Raw genomic sequence first — 22,011 nt, 5'->3', positions numbered from 1 at the left:
TAAAGTTTTGCTCCTAAAGCCTATAGTCATGGGGCATGTTTCAGCATCATGGTCAGTGGCCACAATAGGAACTTCCAGCTGGTGTGCTCCCACATGAAGTGAAGAATCCAGTTTGAAAAGAAACCAGGTACAGTACATGAAAAGAAGTCTGACATGCTCAATACACAGTTTACTTTTACATTAATAGAAGTAGGAAGCAAGCATTTTGTGTGTTAGGTGATGCTCTGGAACTCGCAGGGCAATTGCAACAAACTCAATGGCCTCAGCTACTACAGACTGAAAATGAAGACTGCTGACAAAGATGGGAGATTTCAATGTCAATTGGAATATTTTGGATTTAATATGGAGTAAAACACTCAGAAATCTATTCCACTGAACCTATTTGGGAAACAAGTTTGAGAAAACCAGAAGAGGATAACAAAATATATTCTGACTAAATCAAAGTCTTTCTCTTGTAGGACAAAGATTAATGTATCATCAAATCAATTTATTTTTTCTTATGAAAAAATGTATCATGTTTGGCTAAAATTTATCATTTTATTTTCTGCTCATTTCCACTGAGAGGGTGCTCAGAAATCTTTTTTTCCAGCTATACAACAGCCAAAAGCTCAAGCACATTAAGAAACCACACAACTGGAACACACTAACAACAAAAATATACCTTTTTTTATTGGGTTTGACCTACCTTAAGTTTTAAATCAAACTGAAGCAATCAAATTTTTAAAGTCTGATCAGCTGAGAAATAAGGATATTAAATATGATTAAATGTGATTGCATTTGAGTGTAAGGACTGTTCTTCCATTACTGCTTTGATTAAAAAAAGCAATCTGAGCTGTGAGGTAGAAAAGTTAAATGCAGCAAGAGAAAAATAAAAGGGCTTGAAGTTTCTTTCCTTTCTTTTTCAAAATATATTATTTCTTGTGTGAAAAAAATAGTATGATTTTAAGTATGTGCTTTTGCAAAACCAAAAGCTCATTGGCAAAGTTTCTGTAACATAATATTCCTTCATGCTTCTTAATTATAGAAAATATGAAGATGAAAAAAAGGAAGAATAAAAAGTTGTTCTTATGGGACTTCTGAGAACAAGAATAGGAGACACATTTTGAAATGAAAAGTGGACTGGAAACCTTGGTTCTTAAGCTGGAATTTAATTGGTGCAATATTGGAGTTTAAAGAGTAATAAAGTTTTTGTCCTCAGGTTATGAGAAGAAAATTACCCGTAACAATTTTTTGGATTATAATATCTTAGCTGCTTCACCAGTCTATCTTCTGATATTATCATCATTACTGCTCTGATAATTTTCTGTGTTTCATACCTTTACCTCCAAGCACTTGGATAATGCTGAGAACCGCTGTGAACTTTTCAGATGTGGGGTGGAGATCAGACACTGATCAAAATTAACTTGAACTGCAGAGTCTTCAGAGGTGTTTTCAGAAAGGCAAAATGGCAAAATGTGTCCCTCCTCAGAGATGAGATAGATAGCAAAACCAGCACAGATCACTCACTCTCACCTCTTAATTGAAAAGTTGGCTGCTGATTAGGAGCTGGCAGTGACCAGCTCAAGCCATCAGGTTCCCAATATATATTTTTGACCTTATTTCTCCACGTCAGAACAGATCAATCACAAATTAATGTTATATTAGTGAAAGCAAGGACTTTTATTGAAGAGACAAATCTATAAAAAAATTACCCAATGAAACAGTGAAAAATAACTTCGAAAGAGAAAACTAACCTAGATCGGCAGTGGAACTGTGTGTTTACACAGTACAAGTAGGATACTCTGGAATCTTAATCATATCTAAACACAGTAGCACAAAAAAATTTTGAAACATGACAACCTGTATATGAAAGGTTCATTTTCTTTTTTGTTTTTATTTTTTTAATGCAGCAAAAGTTGCAATGACATTTCTTGCTAAAATATCTGAAATATATATTCTAGTTTGCCACAAAGTATTATCTACACAGGAATACTTTACATTGTCATTGTTCCAAACCACTGAATGCAAGAAAAAATCCTCAAAAGGATTCTCAAAAGGCACATTAGGATGAGTCTGAGGTAGGAAACTTTTTTTAAACCTGTTTGAATAGGTAAAACTATGAGAACCACAGAGCTGAAGCATTAGTCTCTGCATTTCTTATTCCTTGCTCTTCTCTCATTTTAAGAATATTACATGCAAACACTGAACACTAGTGTAGCAATATAAAGTGACTCCTGGATGTGGACCTTGGGTGGATGTTCATGCCTGAATTCTCACTGTTGGTACATCAATCCTGTCTGCACCTGTATATCACAGAACCAAGCCTTAAAAGGGGACTGACACCAAGAAAATGTATTGGTGCGGCCCAAGGACTAATTTTCAAGCTTGGATCAAGTACCTCAAAAGTGCTCATGCAGTTAAGAAATGGATTTACATGTCTGGAAAGCTTTAGAGCCAGACTTCCAAGCTAAACATTTGTGTAAACCACTCATAAGACAGGAGAGTCTCTCCAAGCTGGACAGTTGTGTTTTACCTTGGTAAGAAATACAAGGAAACTGAAAATAACCCCTCTCTGCTCATTCACACACATGTGCACATACTTGCGTTCCTACCTTGTACTGAAAAGATACCTAGGCAGAGGAGACAAAAAGAAACCATATTTTACAGGCTGGGTCAATGAGGGCACTGCCTGATAAACTCTGGTGATTTATAGCAAGTATCAGCAAGAGGCTATTGTTCCTACCTGCCTACCATCTTTAATGTGTAAAATGTCTGTCCTTTAGCTGCTGCCTCTGTTTTATGCGGGCACAGACTGGCCCTGTGGTCTATGGTGCTTTCAGAGGAGGCACAGTGACCCTTCAGCTTTTCCCACCATGGCATCAGGGGCTTCACTCCCCTCAACCAGCACCACCAGACCTCATGAGTCTGAGTCAAGACACAGAAAGACTTTGCTGAGGAAACACCTGCTGAGCTCATTGGTGCAAAAGTACAGCAAGACAATCTGTCAGAATGACTAATATAAGATCAGTTTTCTAATTCTAAGTCCAGCACCTATCAAAATGCACATTTTCCATTACAAGAATGAAAAGATAGATGTACGATGACACCTCCAGAGACACAGATATGAAAGAGACATGAAATTTATACAACTTTCATTCTTAGAACTAAGGCTAAACCTTTCCAAAATGAAGTAAGAGAAAGAAAAAAAAAAACCAAAACAAAACCACAAAACACCAAAAAAAAAAGAAAAAAAAAAGAAAGAAAAGAAGGCACTCTAGATGGAGCATGCCAGCATTTTCTTCAGCAAGGAAAAAAAGTTTATAATGGAGGCACTGAAATAAGTTTAATTATAGAAACATTAATGGCATCCCTATAATAAAATAAACCAACAAGTCAAATTAATGTCCTTTCCCTTTATTACAAAATTGTGCGCTTTTCTTCTCTGATTTGGAAGCTATGGAAGCTTGCCTCCCTGCTACTGGTTCTTCTTACCCTATACTGGGTTTTAGAAAAAATGTAAAGCTCAGAAGCACAATGCTCTTGCAAAACTGAAGAGCATTTATTTCTTATATGTAAGACTTGGTTTGCCAGGACAGTCTCACAAGATAAATAGTTTTGTTTTCATAAGGGCCTTGGTACAGCAGGAATTATATTTATTCTAAATTTCAGCATCATCATGCTAGCATTTCACATGAAGCAGAAAGTGCTTCCTCGTATATCAGTATGAAAATGTGAAAGACACTCTGGCTTAATGTTATTTTAAGAGATCAGAATTCATCTTTCAGCATGTGTATCACTCTCTCAGTAGTATAACAGAGTAAAATTATGTTATTGTTCTGTGCCCAGGGAAATAAAAAAGACATCTCTTTTTTACCATCTAGAGTAAATTCTGATTGAATCTTATGATTTAGCTAGAGCATGATGCAAAATCTGCTGAAATCAATGGGATCCTGTGTATTGATTTCAGAGGGCTTTCAAACATGCACTGTTAGGAAGACATTTGTGAATTGCTTGCTATTACCTTGAGTTTGTTATCAAACACTAAATCACTTAAGGATCTTACAGATTTTATAAACCTCTATTTGGTTGCAATGGAATTTACGTTGCTCCAAATCTCACCATAATTTATTCAATAAACTGGATGGATGTGATCCAGGTTAGAAAAGTATGTATGCTAGCATTTAGAACTCAAGCCAAATCTCCTTTTACTTTATTATCTGTTTTACCACTTCTTTAATATAACAAAAAAATATTTGTGTGAAATAGTTGAGAAATATCTCCTCCAAATAACATGCCAAGCTTTCAAAGACCACCTTCATCAAGAAGCATGGTCACTAAACATTCATTTATGCAGTAACTGGAAAGTGCCATTTAGAATCAGAGCTCTTTTGGTTCTCTAAGAGCAAAAAGTCTTACTTTCAGATATCCATAGCCTCAGAAAATGGTGATTCACAACTAATCAAATCAAGGCAGAGGTTTTTGGGCCAAAATCAGAGGAGTTAGAAAGACAAGTTTTTCTAGAGGAGTCCAAGAAGCTCCTATAACAACCCAGGTTCCATGCAGTGGCATCACCCCCATGGCAATAATGCTTCTGAAGGGACAGATGTGGTCTCTATCTCATTTCTGGTAACATCCTGAGTAAGGCTTTGCCCTCTAGTTCACCTTGAACATTCCTCCATGGGCCAAAAATAATATGACCCTTAGCAGAGCTATGTCTTCCTGATTGAGGCTGTAACACAAATGGACCAAAGCCAGGAAACTTAAAATTAAGCTGACACTTTGTCCTTTAATTCTAGCTGTCAGACGGAAGAAGAAAAAAGAAAATCAGTTTCACAGAACAAATTCTCCAGACTTAAGTTTTAATGAAGTTTTGGTGTCCTGTTTTTTATGGGTTATGTCCCAAGCCTATCTTTATTCAGTGGGTTGATTTTTTTAATTTTTTTTTTTTTTTACATTTAACTTCTTCACTTTTTAAAGTAAAAAGAAGAAAGGAAGAAGTCTTTGATAGAAATTTCTCCAATGCATATTAATTATCTAAGATATCAGAATGACTGCTTCAGTTAAATACATATTTATAAATATTTTTAAATGTACATTATTTATGAATAGACTGGAACGGTTCTAAAGGCATCCATTCCTGTCTGAGAAGGTAAATATATCTTTACTATTTTTAATTAAGTGACATTTTTTGAGAAAGAGCAACTCTTCTGATAGGAGTCCTCAGTGTGTAGTTCTGACTTCCCTGTTCAAAGAATTCTCCCAAAGACATTGGGAATTGGTCCCCTCAGGCAAAATACACACTGCTCAAGAGTCACAAAAAATGCTGTACACAGGGAGTCCCTACTTCACAAATATTTAGGGGACAATCTCCTTTTCTCATCTGCCACAAAAGATCTGTGCCATCAGGTTTATGACTTTTGCTTGGTACTGCAACACCTCCTGGTTTCAGTTCTTAGGCCAGCAGGCAATTTCTAATATATATCTTTATACTCCTTAGGCTCCTCTCTGAATAGTGCCTGACCAGGATGGAAAAAAGCCTGATTCCAGTCAGTTGTGTTGTGAGAGGAGAATGTTTGCTGTCTATGACTCAATCATTTGGTTCATGTCATTCCTCCATCTTCCAAACTTCCAGTTATCTGGGGCTCAAGTTTTGCATTCAAAACATGCAGATATGCTGGTGCCATTCAAAAGTATAGGTATTGCTTCTCACTGATTGCTTTGCTTAATCCACGTGCCTTCCATGACAGCATAACCACAGCATTAAACATTAATAAAATAATAATAATAATCCTTTTAGTCTAGAGAAAGAAGTTTTGAATTTTCCTTCAAAAGTTTGCTACTGAGTCAAATTCTACATTAACCTCTTCTGAATTCATTTCCAGATTCAGACTGCAAACTACTAGAGGCTTTTGCATAACTTCAGATTTTCTTGTGAAGAGCTTACACAGCTCTAATCTGCACATGAAACTCAGACTGACGTCAATGGCTGGTTTATGCAGGGATCAAGGGCACAATATGCAGTCAAGATCCCCTCTGCAGATAACCCAAAAGCAGAGCTTTGACCTTATAGCTCAGCAGAGAAAGCTAGATGCCAGTTGAGATACTGGCAGTCTAAAAATATTCACATTCAAACCTCAAACAAATGTTTGAAACACAGAATAAACCAAATATTCTTGCTTGGAGTTTGTATCCATGTTACTTCTCTGTGCTATCAAGAAATTTTATATTTTATTATGGAAACATGTATAAGAGACAACATTTGGGAATTTAAAACAGACTCTCAACCTGTTTTCCATCTTTACTCTAGTAATTTCAGCCTGCAAATAATTGTGGCTGCACATTCCAAGTCTGCAGTTTTAGGAACAAGTGGGATACCTTTGGCCATGACTGCCCTGAAGCAACAGCAGTGTATCCAAAACCACAGGCTTTGAAAGACATTCTGAAGCATAACTTCACTTTTTAGTGCCCTCTTCAAGAAAGAGTGATTCTCAGGTTTAAGGCCTGAACACTGGAGAGAAGATGAAGTTATTTTAGACTAATATTCTTTGTTCAGTCTCATTTTCCTTTGCTGGAAGCAGAGATAATACTCGTATGCACTTCTAAAATTGTGCTGTTGAAATACTGTGTTCTGCCTGACAGAAGATGCAGCCCATTTCCCAGAAATACAGTGTCTTCTCTGCCCTTAGAAAAGAGGGACAAGCTGATGAGTTAATTTTAAACTGTCAGCCCCAACCAAAATCCAAGATGCAATCGCACCTTTCCTTTGGTGAAGGCAGGAACGAGGGTCCAGGCTTAGTGATGGCTCACAGATAGTCTCTACAATAAACTGAAAGTTACAAAGAAGAGGGGATCAAGGTGGGCACAGACTGGGAAAAAACTCTTATCTGAAAATGAACTTCACTTCAGGTCCTCTCTCATACTAACTGGGTCCTGATGATGTACAAAGCAGAACTGCTTCAGGGTTTTACTCACCAAATACTTTGTGAGATAACTTTGTTAACACTTTTATTTTAGGAAAATGTGGTTGGGAATAAGGGAACAGTCCAAACAGATATTAAAATAATCAGTGCCCTGTGCTTTTAAAGAAAGAGCAAAAACCCTGTGGTGAATTTCCATTAAATATGTATTAGGCTTTTTTGTGAAGGAAGATCATTACAACCTGGTCACTGTGGTGTCAGATTAGACTATACAGCATGATTGCAACCTTTCTATTGTTGCCAGAAATATTCTTCCTGAGTCAAAATTACATTTATGAAAAGTCAAAAGGCTTTTCAGTGAGAGAGAAATAAGTTCTCTGTTTCCAAAAGAAAAAAGTATGTGAAATTTAATATTATTAACATTAGTTTCCATTTAATATTTTGCACTGCAATGTTTTCTTGAACAAAACAATTGCATGTGGCAATCTGAAGCAAAGGCTTAATATCTATTATACAAACTTACATGCAAATTAGAATCTGATCAGCATTACTGGCATTTTGAGTGTTATATGCTATAAAATATTTCATTTGCTCCAATGCAAATGACTGCATAGGATATGGAAGGTTATTTATAACTGACCACATGTATTGCCATGTCTACATGCAAGGGGCATATTTAAAGTCTTTTAACAATGCTGAATAATGTTTGTTGAATTTTTTTGGTTGGGTGAGTGGGTCGGTGAGTTTTTGGGGTGGTTTTTTTTTGTATTCTCAGGTGTTAAACAGTAATATTCCCCTAATTATTTTTGTCATAGTTACAAACTTTTTATCAGCATTTTACTGGAATTTTTAGAATAGATTTCAGTGTAGTAAAATGTTGTCATTGGCAGATAAATTCGTACAGAATAGAATCATAGAATGGTTTTGGAAGGGACATAATTCCAATCCCACTGCTGTGGTCAGGAAACTTTCCACTAGGTCTGGTTACTCAGAGCCTCATCCAGCCTGGCCTTGAACATTTCCAGGGATGAGGAGTTCACAACCTCTCTGGATAACCTGTTCCAACTCCCTCACCACCCTCACTGTAAAGAATTTTTTCCTAATATTGAATCTAAACCTACCCTCCCTTACATTAAGACCATTCCCCTTTGTCCTATTTTCTCTACCTGACCTTGTAAAAAGCCTGTCCAGCCCCTTTAGTTGCTGGAAGGGGCTGTAAGGTCTCATCAGAGCCTTCTTCTCTCCAGGCTGATCAGCCCCAACTCTCCCAGCCCGTTTTCACAGCAGAGATGCTCCAGCCCTCTGATCAACTCAGTGGCTTTCCTTGGGACTCATTCCAATGGGTCCAGGGTTTCCTTGTGTGTAGAGCCCAGCTCTGGATGTGCTATTCCAGGTGGGATAAGATGGATACAAATTACAAAATGAAGACAGTGTGCTGGATTCATTGAAGTGGTGCTTCTCTCTGTAAATCCTACTTCATACCAATCAGTCTAGGCCTGATCACTTTGCCTACTTGCTTTGCAGAGAATAAGCCCAGGACTCAGCTCAGTAAGCCACTTTCCCTAACCATTTTGTCATGTCAGAAGACCATTCACTTCACAGCAAACTTATTCTGCCCTCTCTCCCTCCCTCAACTCATACACAAGCACAAGGAATGTCTCTCCTCGAGTGCACGTTTTACAAGCTTAGCAAAAAGCCCTACACAAACTGTCCAAAGCATGCAATTTCTAAAGGGTCATAATTCAGTCAACTGAAAACTGACTTTTTCACCTGCAGAAGTGCACCTCACCCGTTACAGCTTTTTTTTTCTGCAGCTTTCCACCACTAGCCTTGCTTAGAAGGCTATTCATAATGAAAAGAGTCACAAGGACTTTGTGTGAATACACAGAAAGCTATTTCTGTCCCCACTTTTCTCAAAGAAACTCAAATTTCACCTCTGCCCCTAAGCAACATTTTTCTTTTAAACCATTTCAGTATAGGAAAGATTTGGCCCAAGTGGTGCCATTTTCAGAAACCTACATATGACTGAAAAGAAGCAGAGACTAAGCAGAGAATACCAGCATTGGTATTTTGTTAGCTGTGACTTGACCTGACTTGACAGATTTATATTTTAATGTGGATTTCCTCCCACCAGGGAGATTGTTATGCCCCATAAATCCAATATTCACAGAACTCCAGTATTAGGTAGTACTGAGGGATGTAAAATACTAGTGACAAACAGTTTTCCTAAGGTATCAAAAAGAGAAACTGAATCTCTGGCTTTGGAAAGGATCCAGCCATCCTCTCCACACAAGGAAAGACTGTCTCTCCCAGCCACAAATTCCCAGCAGCATCTGAGGCTAAAAAACACATTTTAAATTGACAGGGTTAAGAAATCTGGAAGCCACAGGTAAGGGTTGTTATCCACGCTTCTGTGGTTAGCAGGCTATTACACCTCTGCAGTAGCTTATGACTGCCAGAATTGAATGTGCTTGGGTTCTCCACTTCCTGGAAGATTCGAGCTCCAGTCCCTTTCTCAAGAGCAAGGTATAAAGAGATTACCAGCAACATCATCCTATACCTTCTCCTATCCAACCTTGTAAATCTGAGCCTGCCCTTCGTTTAGAAGCACTGATGTTAAAATACCAACAGTGTTTCTCTCCTTGTGTCTTTCCCACTCTTCACTTTTCTTTGCAGATTTCAAGGTGATGACAAAAGAGAGAACAGTCTTAGCATTTGTTAATACCCACTTGACCCACAAAAGAAATTCACTAGCATTCGCAGCTTCTAATTTAAAAACCATTAGACCGTTCCGCTTGGCGGACCAGATCTAAATATTCTTAAAGGGGTGGTTTAATTTAATCATTACCTTAACAAGCCCCCTTTTAAAATGATGATCCGCCAAATTCAGGGGATTTGTTTTGGAATCTGATCCAATAACTGGCTTTGTACAAAGAGAAGCATAGCCGCATCTGATTTGGTTCAGAACGGGGTGATAATCATGAAAATTACTTTGCATATTTAATCACTGTGAAAACATGAGTACAAACTACTTTCTAGAGATTACCTTAAAAAAAAAAAGCTTCAGGCTTTGCAGCAAGCATGCCAAGTACTTTGATTTACAGAGAATTATTTGGATTTTATAGAAAGCTCAGTGTTTCAAAGACTTCAAGCTAGTCAGCCACTGGCAAAGAAAAATTACTAAATAGTACAAGGAAAACTTTTTATTGGAAAAAAATTATGTTAACACCAATTGTGGAGATTTATGTTTGTGGGATTTTTTAAAGTTTGTGTCACTTAGAAATCTAGATTTGAAGCAAATTCCTTACTCAAAATCTCTCTGATCTTGTCAAGAGGGCAGAGACACTCTTCAGATTTGACCTGGAATGTTTCCTCACTGCCATGGGTGAGTCAGAAGCTGGCAAGTAACAACTGTGCTGTGACCAGGGCTTTCACAAAGTTTGAACTAGGAGAGTTTGCATCAGGACTGCTCTCTGGTACCTGTACACAGGGTTTATGGTGGGAAAAAACCTGTCCAGCAAGGCACAGAAGTGTCATCATGTCGTAACTTCAGATTTTTATCTAGGTATCGTTAGTTGAGGTTCAGCTACACACAGAGAATTTGAAGACAAATTCCTAGAGAAATTAATTTTTCTCACCTAGATCAGACAGATAAGTAAAAATACACTGACTAGTAGTTAGCAAAAAAAGACACATACATATATATGACTTGCAAATATTTCCCTAAGCTGAAGCAACTGGATGCCAGATGAGTATTCTATGGTATGTAAAACTAAATTTGCTGCTGAGATAAACAGGTATAACTCCACTAAATCTGTCTGAGTTGCCTCTGCTTAACACTTGAAGTGAATTAGTCTCTACCTTTACTGTCAGCTGCTTTTAAATCCTTGCGCTGTGATAAAGCAATGCTTGTAAATAGCCCAGAATCTGAGAGCTATGGTGTAGGCAGAATATCTGAGGGATAATAGTCACAGGCATCTTAGATTATGAAGCCTGCTCTAACAAATATTTGTAGAAATCATCTCAGAGGTGTCTGCCTGTTTGTAACTACCATGCTGTACAAAATTCATTAAAAAGCGTGAAAAAATTTTCTGTGGAAACTGGTGTAATATGAACATATACTTATGAAATATGCATATATCATACAGACAGCTCTATTATAGAGACTCATTTTTATATATTATATACACACATATGTATACACACCTGTATATTTTTGAATACTTTTCTTATATAGTTCATATTCCTCTAAGCATTATATGTTCCACAGCTTCAGCAGACTAGAGGTTAATGAACAGGCTTTTTCTCACATATGCACAGAACAGATAATTTTCTTTACTGTTCACGATAAGTTGAAGGAGCATTTGAGTGACAGACCAATTTGTCAATCAACTACAAAGTGTTGAGGAAGCTCCCTCTGCATAATTTTACACGCAGAGATCAAATGTGACCTCTGATTGTACAGTGGGTATGGACAGTCAAGGTTACGAAGTCCAAAGGAGTCATGGAAATCACTTACCTTTCCTGAGTGCTTTGACTTCCTAGGGTTATCTGTGCACTAAAATAATCACAGGATTTTAAGAGAAAGATGAAAAATACTTCTTTATTATTTTAAGTGTGTGTATGCATGTGTGAGGAGGGTGTATGTATGAATTCATTGTGTAGCTTAAATGTATGTGTTTTTACTTTATAGCCTGAATTATTTTTTAAGGTCTCAACACAGAGCCCCTGGTTCCAACATCTCATGCAGTTTCTCCTGAAAGCTATATTTTAATAGCAGCTCTGTTCATTTAATGTTAGCCACTTCAGATGATTTCTTTGCTAAGACCTGAATTATGAAAATCACTTGTCAATTACCCTGGGTAGCTGTGTAAAAGAATTATTGCACATTCACAGTGAAAAGAAAACTTTATTTTCACCACTTTCCAGTAAAAGCTAATTCAGAGTAACTCCATTTAACAGTTATTTTATGCTGAAATACTGAATACCTCAGGGAGTCTTTTAGGGATTTTAAAGTCTCTTTATTTATAAATGATTCATGCTGCATTTTCAGCAAAACCTACAATTAGTGTGGGAAGCACAGAGACTCCTTTGGGAAAGGTAAAAAAACCCAACAAAATATACATGCATTATATACAGTCTTTTTATCTATTGTTGTTTTGCAGTGGACTATAAAAAGAAAAGAACTGGAAAAAATGGCTAGGAGATATTTTATCTAACCTTTTAAATATATGCCTCAGTGGACAGTATTTTGTGAAGTAGTTACCCTTATGATTTGTACAGCCCACAAAATTCTTTTAATGCAGATTCCATTTTGGCTTGCACCTTCCAACCCCAGCTATAAATGAGCAAGCTATCCAAGAGGAGAAGCCTTCTGTGGTGACACAGGAGGGCAAACCTTTCCCTCCACCTGCCCCCTGTGAGAGTGATGGTCACTAACACTTCCATATTGTTTGCTGCCTGGGCGGTGCTATAACTTCAAGGTCTTCGAAATGTTCACACCAGCAGGCATCAAAGATCACACAAGATCATTTGACTTCATGGGGAATCTTTCTGCTCACTCAAGCCCAACAACAGACACATATTGCTCTACCTGCCAGCCCTGCAGGAGTTAGTGCAACCCCTGTCCTTGTCACACGGGTGGGAGGAATCAGCAGACAAAGGTTATGAGCAGATCAAGACCCTCAGCACACACCCCTGAGGCTCCCATGGCTTCACCCTCGATATGGCTGCCCTTGCTGGAGCCCTGGATTAGCCTGGACTCCTGCTTCATGTGTTGGTGTTAGGGTTAGGGTTAGGGTTAGAAACACACTGGATGACATCATGTTAAGGGTCATGCTCCACCATGTCTGTTTGCCTTAATGAAATTACACTCAGGAGCGCGTCACCAAGTGGCAGAGTGGCACTAGGGTTACCATTTATAGCTCCCCTTATCTTCTCTCAAATGAAACCCGATGAAATCCCATCCTTAAATATTCATTCAATCAGACCTTCTCTGTGTTGATGAAATGTTCTTGACTTTCCATTAGTGATGGAAAAATCACCATCTCTCCTCTGTGGCATAGTTGCGCTCCTATGAGTTACAAAGAATGAAAAAGCAAAACCAAACATATTGGCTTCAGAGACAAGATCTACTTAAATATATTTTTCCCCACCTCCATGCTGAATTTGCACTGGTGCCAAAAAAATGCAAACAAAATTTCCTGGGGGTCAGAAAGGTCACCCATAGTTGTTTTACAATTACACCAGCATTTATAGTGTGAAACTTTCAGGGAGGTGAAAACACAACCATCTGAACCTGCTCACTGACCAGTACCCAGACAACCTGCCATGAGACATACAGAAGAGATGGCAAGAAGAGCACCATCAGATACTCTATCTCATTGACAAGATGTGCAGATGACATGGGGAAGAGGAGGTGGTGGTTTGTTATTTTTTATGGGAAATCTCAGACTCATTGACTTAAACCTAGAGATGTACAGAATCTGCATCATGTACTTACTGACTTGAACTTATTTGATGGTTTCTCAAACTGCTATAGTAAACATTGTTCTAAAATAAAGAGAAACTCATAGCTTGCAGTTAGATGGTATTCTAATTTTCTTTTTAGTCAAGCTCAGTGAATAATACAAATGAAGTAGCAGACTGCACACATACCAGGACTTGCTTTGGCACTGCCCCAATTTCTTGGACATCAGCAGGTGGAAATTAAAAATAAAAAAAAAAATCAACTTGAATAAATGGGAATACCTGCAATAAAAACATTAATAGATTGCAGATAAATCAGAATACCATTACTGAGATATTCTCTGTGTGTCAGGCTACTAGAAATGAAAACAATACCCCTAAGTAGTATGATTTTCTCAACACGCTGTGCTATATTTATTAATCTTTTACATAATATTGCAAGATAGTAATATAAAACTCAAAAGGTGGATCTTTTTCAGTATGATTTTCAATGTAGTATCTACTAAGAAGTTCCCCATTCTCTTGCACACTGGGTTTTCTATCACATCTACCAAACAAACAGAAAATACACAGGCCTATTCTTTCTACTGTTGAAACAAAAAAATAGCTAAGTACATCTAGCACTCGAAGCATCCTTCAAGCAATAGGTCTGATTACACCTTCACAATTAGGATTAAATTATTTGCAGGGCTCTCCAGAGCTGGATGAACCAGTAAGTTTTATCAGCATGAAAAGAAGTAAGGGAAAATGGGAAAATAAAGGGAAAAGGAAATAACATGCTTTGTTTTAAAAACAATCTCCAAAGTTAATAGATTCCAGGTAAGTTTTCCCTACTCTAAGATAAAAAATGGTAGTTTTTATTTTACTTAATGCTGTGGACCTAACAGCAAAATTTCTATAGGACAGAAGATATGTTCATTGTTTCATTTATATTGCCACAGAACTTACCCCAAGCAAACAGCAGAGGTGCATCAAGGTTTGTTTTATTTTCAAGCCATGGATACTTCTTGAGATTTTTTTTTCTCATTTCTTAAGATTTTCATTCTGAAAAAGAATGAGAAGAGACCCTGTAAGTTGTAACAGTTGAATCAGCAAAGTGAGATAAGGCAGAGTGTTGGAGCCAACTGCATATCCTGGTAAAGGTAAATTTTAGGCTTATTTTTTGAAACAAAATATGGCATTCATAAATAGGAGCAACGCACTTCACATAGCCAAAGCAAAGCAAAAATTAGTTGTGAATCAGCTATGATCTCCACCCCATACGAGATCCTTTGGTCCCTTGGATGACCAAAGCTTTGGGTATTTCCCTGCCCCGTTCTCTTGTATTTGTATAGATCCCACAAATAACATTGCTTTCATACAATGCTAGGGAACTATTGGCATGTCAGGAAAAACTCGAAATATTGCTATAAAATCAGAATAATGCTACTATGTGAAGGGATGTAGACGTAATGTTGAGTTAAAACTAAACTTACATTTCCTCTTGGACAAGTGCCATCAGGGCTTCCACAACTACAAAAACAAAAAAACCCCTATATTTCTTCATTCATCTTTCTTTCTTATTTTTAAAGTGAAGTGCAAGACATTTTCTGAGTTATGAATGTAACATGAGATGGCAGTGTAAAAAATTATGAAATAACACTTTGTAAAAAATCCTCAGAAATATGTAACATAAGAGGAATCTTTTTGTTGTTTGCTTCTTCCCTATAAATAGGATATGATGATTATGGTACAAAAATTGGCATTATACTTGAGCATGTGGAATTCCTGAAGCTGCTTTTAATCTTAAATAATAATAATAATATTATTCATAATTTTTAGTTTCACAATGGTGTCTAAGAAGGAAAATATTTATTTTTTAAGTGTTTCTCTATTCTATTTTTTTGCCAGATATTAGAAATAATGTGTCAGCAATAAAAGTGCAAACCATATACTGACAGAAAGTTATACCTCTTTTAAGATGTTAGTGGGTACCAAAATGCAATATTTTACATTTCAGCTTCTGAAACAATAGCATTCACAGTAAACAACTCCCAATAATTTCATTGACTAAGATGTGCTTTAAGTTAGATTCCAAGTAAAATTCAATAAGCAACTTGGGACTAGCTGGTGGATACTCTGAACGAGATGGGAAAGGCTCAGGATGCAGTTAGGCAATGCCAGTTAAAAGCACAGGTCAGTCATTCCATTGCCAGGCTTTCCACCCCCTCAGGAACAAATAAACAAATATTTAAAGCAAATAAACAAACAAACAAACCAACAAACCCTCAAAACTCTGACTCCTATTTGCAAAGGAGGCCTTTCAAGGAAGCTTGGTTCATTGGCCTTCAAGTTCTCTATAAAGCTTCCGTACTTTTCAGGCCATGGGATTAATGACAAATCCAGCAAAGCACACGACTAACTTTAAGCCTGTGTGTAATCTCAGTTAAGTCAATTAGTCTGCCTGCATGCTCAAAGGTAAGCAGATCCTGAAGTACTTTGCTGGTCTGGTATGATTATCCCTAGTGATGTGTAGACACCGTAACTGCTAACCCATTCATTGAGGAAACCTGGCTTCTGCCTCAGCTCAGAAACACATCTTTCCATGGTGTCTGCTGTATCTACCACCAATTCTACTCTAAACCACTGAAGTCTTGAGGAAAGATTAAAAAAGAAATAAATGATGTTCCTCTCTCATTCTGTGCAATATATAGTAGAGATGTTAGTTGTACACCTTGTTTGTATAGCAGGTGACTAATATTCTCCTTCAGTGTCTGTCTTTAAATAGCAAAACAAAAAAAATTTTCACTTGTGATTGCTAATTAATTTCTGTGCAGAGCTATTGTTGGGTCACCCATATTACATTAACAGTTCCTGTACGTAGCACAAGCACATAAAGATTTAACTCAAAAGAAGCTCTATCTAGATGTATTACTGGTGAAGCTGGTGAGTTTCTTGCATTCAGCTTGAAAGTGTTGCCATGCCTAGAGATAGTAAAATAAGTCATGAATGCCACAACCAATCAGTTTCAAAATCTCCAGGAACATTTATATGAGCAGACTATGGTCTCCTAAAAGCTGGCTCTCAAAACCCTTCTGTTAGTTTCTTTGTCTCTGGAGCTGTTACTAAATTACCAGAGATCCTAACAAGGCTTGAGTCTGTCTTGAATTCAAGAATGAACCCAGTCTGAGGTGGAAATACCCTTTCTCTGCAATACATTGCAGGTTATGAAAAGCCTTACCTGATAATTGTCCAAGAGCTCCTGAGTGACTCAAGTAAATCTGTCACGTAAATATGTATTTATGGGGTATTTAGAGTTTGGATAACTGCCACACAGACAGCTTCCTATCTCTGAATATATATTTAAGGTCTAAAAATACAAAGTTTTGACCTGATCTGTTGCCATATATGTCATCACTGCTCCAGTGCTTGTGCAGGTAGATGATAGCATTCCTGCATTTTTCTGTTCCACGTGCCCATGTGTAGCCAATCCAGTCCTTAAAAACAATGCAGGATTGTGAACAGGGCAAGGCTACTTCTTGAAAGGGAACAGTGCTTGCTCAGGAGAAAAGGCTACTGCATCTCCAAGAAAATTCCACCTTAGGACTGGCAGAGTTTGCCTGCCAGAGAAATAAGCTCTTTTTTGGTACCACTGTTCTTCAGGGGGACCAGGGGACCTGGCACAACATCATGGCTTGACACACCAGTATTTGTCTCCTCGATCTCTTGCACTGTGCAACTTCAGGTTAAAATTATCTTGCTGACAGCCCAGCAGGGAAACAAACATCCTTGTGGGGTTTCATGCACATCTGCTCTTATTAACAGCAAAAGGGAAAAACATCTTAATGCTTTGCAGCTTTCCTTCCACCTTTTTCGTTGTAAAAGGCAATGGAGTCACATGGATTTTCTCACCTCTACACACTAAGTGGAATTTGAACTTGGTGAGATTTTCTGCTATCCTGTGGAATCCTCTTTGTGTTGTGTTAGAGAGCTTACAACATGATTATAGGTGAAACTATGTGCTTTTTCTCAAGGGAAAGATTAGAGCAGTAGTACTATACCCTAGAAGCAGGGTCCATCACAGAGCAGGATGATATATATTCAGGTCTATTTCCTGATTTAAACTTGCTTTCAAACATAGATCCAGTTATTAGACCTGAATTCATCCTGAGATATCTGTTTTCATGGACTGTGTTTTGGTATCTCAGAATTATCTGCTTTCTGCAGATACCCCAACCAGCTAATTAATAACATGAATTCATAACGTGTTTCTGGCTGAAGTAACAGCTACAGGTAGGTAAGAAAAGAGCATCTATATCTTTAATTTTAAACTTTATTTTCTTTATAAACTGCATGCAGTGGTTCTGCTATGTCATGTGTTGAGACATGACAAAGGATGGCATGATGTAGCTATTAACATGGCATAACCAAACGCAAAATGATTCATTCTGACTAAGCATATAATGATTTTCTTATTATTTTTCTTAAGTCATACTTTCTACCTTACCCTTAAACTAGTTAATTCTATTCAGGAATCAGAGGCAGGAGTGTGGGAAGCAGAGCTGTCCATGTACTATCAGTAGCAATACAATATACAGATATGCAGAAACATAGATAGTATGCTGAAGTGATGCTAAGGCTGCCTCTAAACTAACATCCAAATTCTGTGTTGGGAGCTCTAAAGTCATGCTCTACAGAACAGAAAAGCAGATGTTCAGAGGTTTTACACATGATCATGGTATGAAACATGCTTTCACTTTTCTATGTAGACATCTTTGATATCAGCTGGAACTGTGCAGCAACCAGAAAAAGCTCTGAAGGAAAAATATTAGGAAGATGATGGCATGAAATACAGAAAGTTAAGGCTGTGAATCTTTATAAGTCTGTCATGGTCTAAAATACTAAAGTGCTCATTATCAATATAATGCATCAACTCTCCAGTCTGATGGTTGTAAAGGTCAGTTATCCTGTATAACAATCCACAAAATGAGCATTCTCCAATTAACTGTAAAAGCTGGTATTATAATTCTACCTTCCACACTTCATCATGACTAACAGGTGACATGAGTAAATGACAGACTGTACAGATACCTCTTAGTCATATTAATAGTCAGGCACAGTAACAAGGGTTAAGGACAGAGTGTCAGGTTTAACTTCCCCTCATTACCATTCAGAAAACTATCATTTAATATTAAGTTAATTGTAACACAAAGATATGAGTCATGCCCTTGTGTTACAATTACCTTTAATATTAAATAATAGTTTTTGTAATGGTAATTTCCTTTGGGGATGTTTCATTTTACATTAGGCAGTTCTGACTGATGTCTGTCTTTGCAGATATCTCTATCAGCCACTAAAAGCTCTTCTATGAGTACATATCCATAATCTACAGGAATTCAAGACCGTGAATATTGTTCCATTGAAGTCACAGTCCTTTATACTAGATGTTTCTAATCTATTGACTGTTTGACTATTTGATTGTGCCATAACTGTGATTTTCCTTTTGAAATCTACACAGAAGTGCACTCCTCTTGCTCTGCTGGGATAGGACTTCATCCACAACTCCAGCTGCCTCGTTACATGGTCTATACATGAGGTGTGCAGTCTAAAGGATGCATAGGGTTTGACTGCTATAACCATGGTGTATTAGCTATCTGAGAGTGCAGTGGATTCTAGGAGCTGGACAAAAGTAGTGAGAAGAGTTTGAATTAGACTTTTAATAAAGAACAGTGTTGTGTGAGCTCAGAAACCACAGGAGCTATTATAAGTAGTAAACCTAGTTTTGCCTGCCCCATGAGCAGAGTTTGTCTGTCAATGGTTACAACCACACAAAGCTGTGCATTGAATTAAAAGTTGTTTGCAGAAAAGAGAAAAGGATAGACACTAAAACTACAGGATTGACTATGATGGGAAAGGTATGGTCAGTAAGGCCTCAGTATGCTCTCTGAGGCTTTGAGAACACTATGGAAATCCTTTCATTGAAACAAATCCTCCTGCACTCAAGAATCATAGCATGAAGGCATAAGGCTCTTTAGAAGGAGTGTGGCGGTCCAGCTCTAAAGAAGGTATGAAGAACACTAAGTCCTGCTGGTGCATAAGAATTTTTTGCCAGTGGCAGGGAACAACACAAGTACAACAGCAACATCCCGGGGGAAAATTTGTACTCTACTGCCCATGGCAATTTTTCAAGGTCAACAAAGGGAAAATATCAGGATGAGGTTTGAGGCCAGCTGGTTCCACAAAACATCCCAAACTGATAATAAGTGGACAAACAGGTCCCCCTACTGCTCTCCTTCTTGGTCCTCACAGCCCTACCAAATGAACTGTACAGAAAGGGGCAATGTTGAACTCCCTGGTACCCACCAGACAGCTCAGAGAGCTCTGTGGTGGGACTAAATTATAAGCCTAATTGCCTATACAATTTTTGAAAAGTTCTGAAGTTGCAAATTTCCTTTTCTGATTAGGATCTGGGACTGAATGTCAAGTTTGCTCTCACCAGTGGAAGATGTATATATATATAGCAGATCTAAATTCTGGTGAAATTAAGCCTCATAAAGGAAATTCTATTTGAAATGACCATAACTTTAGTGTAGAAGTAGTTTAAAGAGCTCTGAATTTTATCTTCAATATTTTTTGCCCTTGTCAGTGACAGCTCAGCCAACAATCACTATTCTCTCTTTCAAAAGTTTGAAGCACAGCTAACAGCTAAGTGAGACCAAATTCTCAGTGTGGTTATCACTTAGAAACCTTCTACTCCATGCAAGCTTTGTACAGCCTCTGTACATTTGAATAACACAGGTTATGAAATATTGGTGCTCCAGATCATTAGTCAGGTAATTACAATTTTTGTTTGTTTGGCTTTAATTAAAATTAGTCTCAGAATGCATCCATTACAAGAAGAGGTCCTCACTGAACAACTGATACACAACAATTCTCGATTAGCTAATAAAGAACAATCATTCTTATCCCCAGCTAAAGAAATAAACAACTCCCTAAGTGCTCAACACTTCTTAACTTAGAGATTACAAGCCACTGGTGAATGGAGGACAGTACCACTCTCTCCTTTAACCACAAGCATCTTGGTCAGGGGGCTAGAAAGAAAAGAAACTCCATTTTGTGACTCATACCTAGCCATTATCCACCCTAGATATCCCACAAAGACATTCAACAGTATTGTAGCAGTAACATGCATTCACCTACTTAAGGGCAAATGCCTTTTGCAATTCTGCACAGCTTCACTGAATTTAACAGTTTTGTATACACTTGGACCAGGTCCTTGTTTTTTTTCAGATGCAAACCATTGCATTTAGATGAGTTTGCTTTCCTCAAGAGCCATCCTGTATGTATTTGTGGCAGAGAAACTGTACAGCAGCAAACACATTCATCTTTAGTCTGATGAATGCCTCACCACATGCTAGGGTGTGTGTTTCAAAGTATATTGTCTGAGAGATCTGTTCTCAGAAACCGTGGTGTGGGGATTTTCAAAGAGGCAGATGTAGAAATGCTTACATGTTCTGTCTCAAAGCTGATTGGCCCAAGTACATGAAACTGTGCAAATCTAAAACTGAGACTAGCACAGACTTAATGATGCAAATTTCCATACATCAGTTTTATAATCCTCACCAATTTCCAGGGAACAAAGTAACATAGTAGAATTAGGGGGAAACAAAGGATTTCTCAGTTTATTAGGTATATGATCCAAATCCTGTGAAATTCAGAAGGAGACTTTGCACAGAGAATAATAGACTTTGGAGTAGGCTTTGTGCAAAGGAGTCATTTCTGGCTGTAGAAGCAGAAATGCCCGCAGCCACAGAGCCCCAGATATGTATTTTGTATGCAAAAATAGAATTCCTTGGTGAGAACTCTATACATTATGCTTATAGGTAAAAGTTAAATAAAGCATCCGTCTGCTGCTGTTGTTTTTCTTATTAAGCAGAAAGGAATGAATGCAATATGCAATTCAAAAATAAATTTGGAGAGAAGGAAAAGAGTGGGGGTAGGTGAATAAATATATGTAAAATCACAACATGATACTAATGTTCAATTACAAAAACTTTACAGAAGTCTATTTATTTATTTATTTATTCTAATTCTAAATCCCTACCACTACACAACAATGTCACATTTTAATGTAATATCATGTCCAATGCATATTCATGAAATAAAAATCTTGGCAGTGGCACAAGAAAAGTGGGATGAAGTGTGTTTGGCGGAGTGCGTCACGTTTCCAGACCAGCGGATTTTTTGATTAAAGTCCCTTATCCGTTTTATCATGCATATCCACTCTCTGATTAAAGTGATCTGGAGCTGACACTCACAATGTCAGTATGCACTGAGACCCTTCACACAAAACATGGTTGGAATTTATATGCTTTAAAAAAAGGGGGGAGGGGGGGAATGAGAAATAGACCAACCAAAGCTGCTGCATTAAATTAAATATATATGTATATATCTATGTACTGAAAAAACACACTTGCACTTGCTTGTTTTAATCTTACATATTTCTTTTCAAGATTGCCAGGCTACAAATACCACATGTTTTGCTCCTATTTCAAAAAGTATCTGTCATACAAGTTCTTTATCTCTGTTGCACTGGGCTTTTGATCAAAATGCTTCCACGCTGAGGTGAAAAACACAGCTGAGGTCTCCTACACTCACAAATAAATAA

This window comes from Melozone crissalis, unplaced genomic scaffold (genome assembly GCF_028551555.1).
Source record: "Melozone crissalis strain CALT ecotype California unplaced genomic scaffold, PUWL_Pcris_2 ptg000018l_1, whole genome shotgun sequence".
NCBI classification, from domain to species: Eukaryota; Metazoa; Chordata; class Aves; order Passeriformes; family Passerellidae; genus Melozone; species Melozone crissalis.
This window is presented reverse-complemented; position numbering follows the sequence as displayed.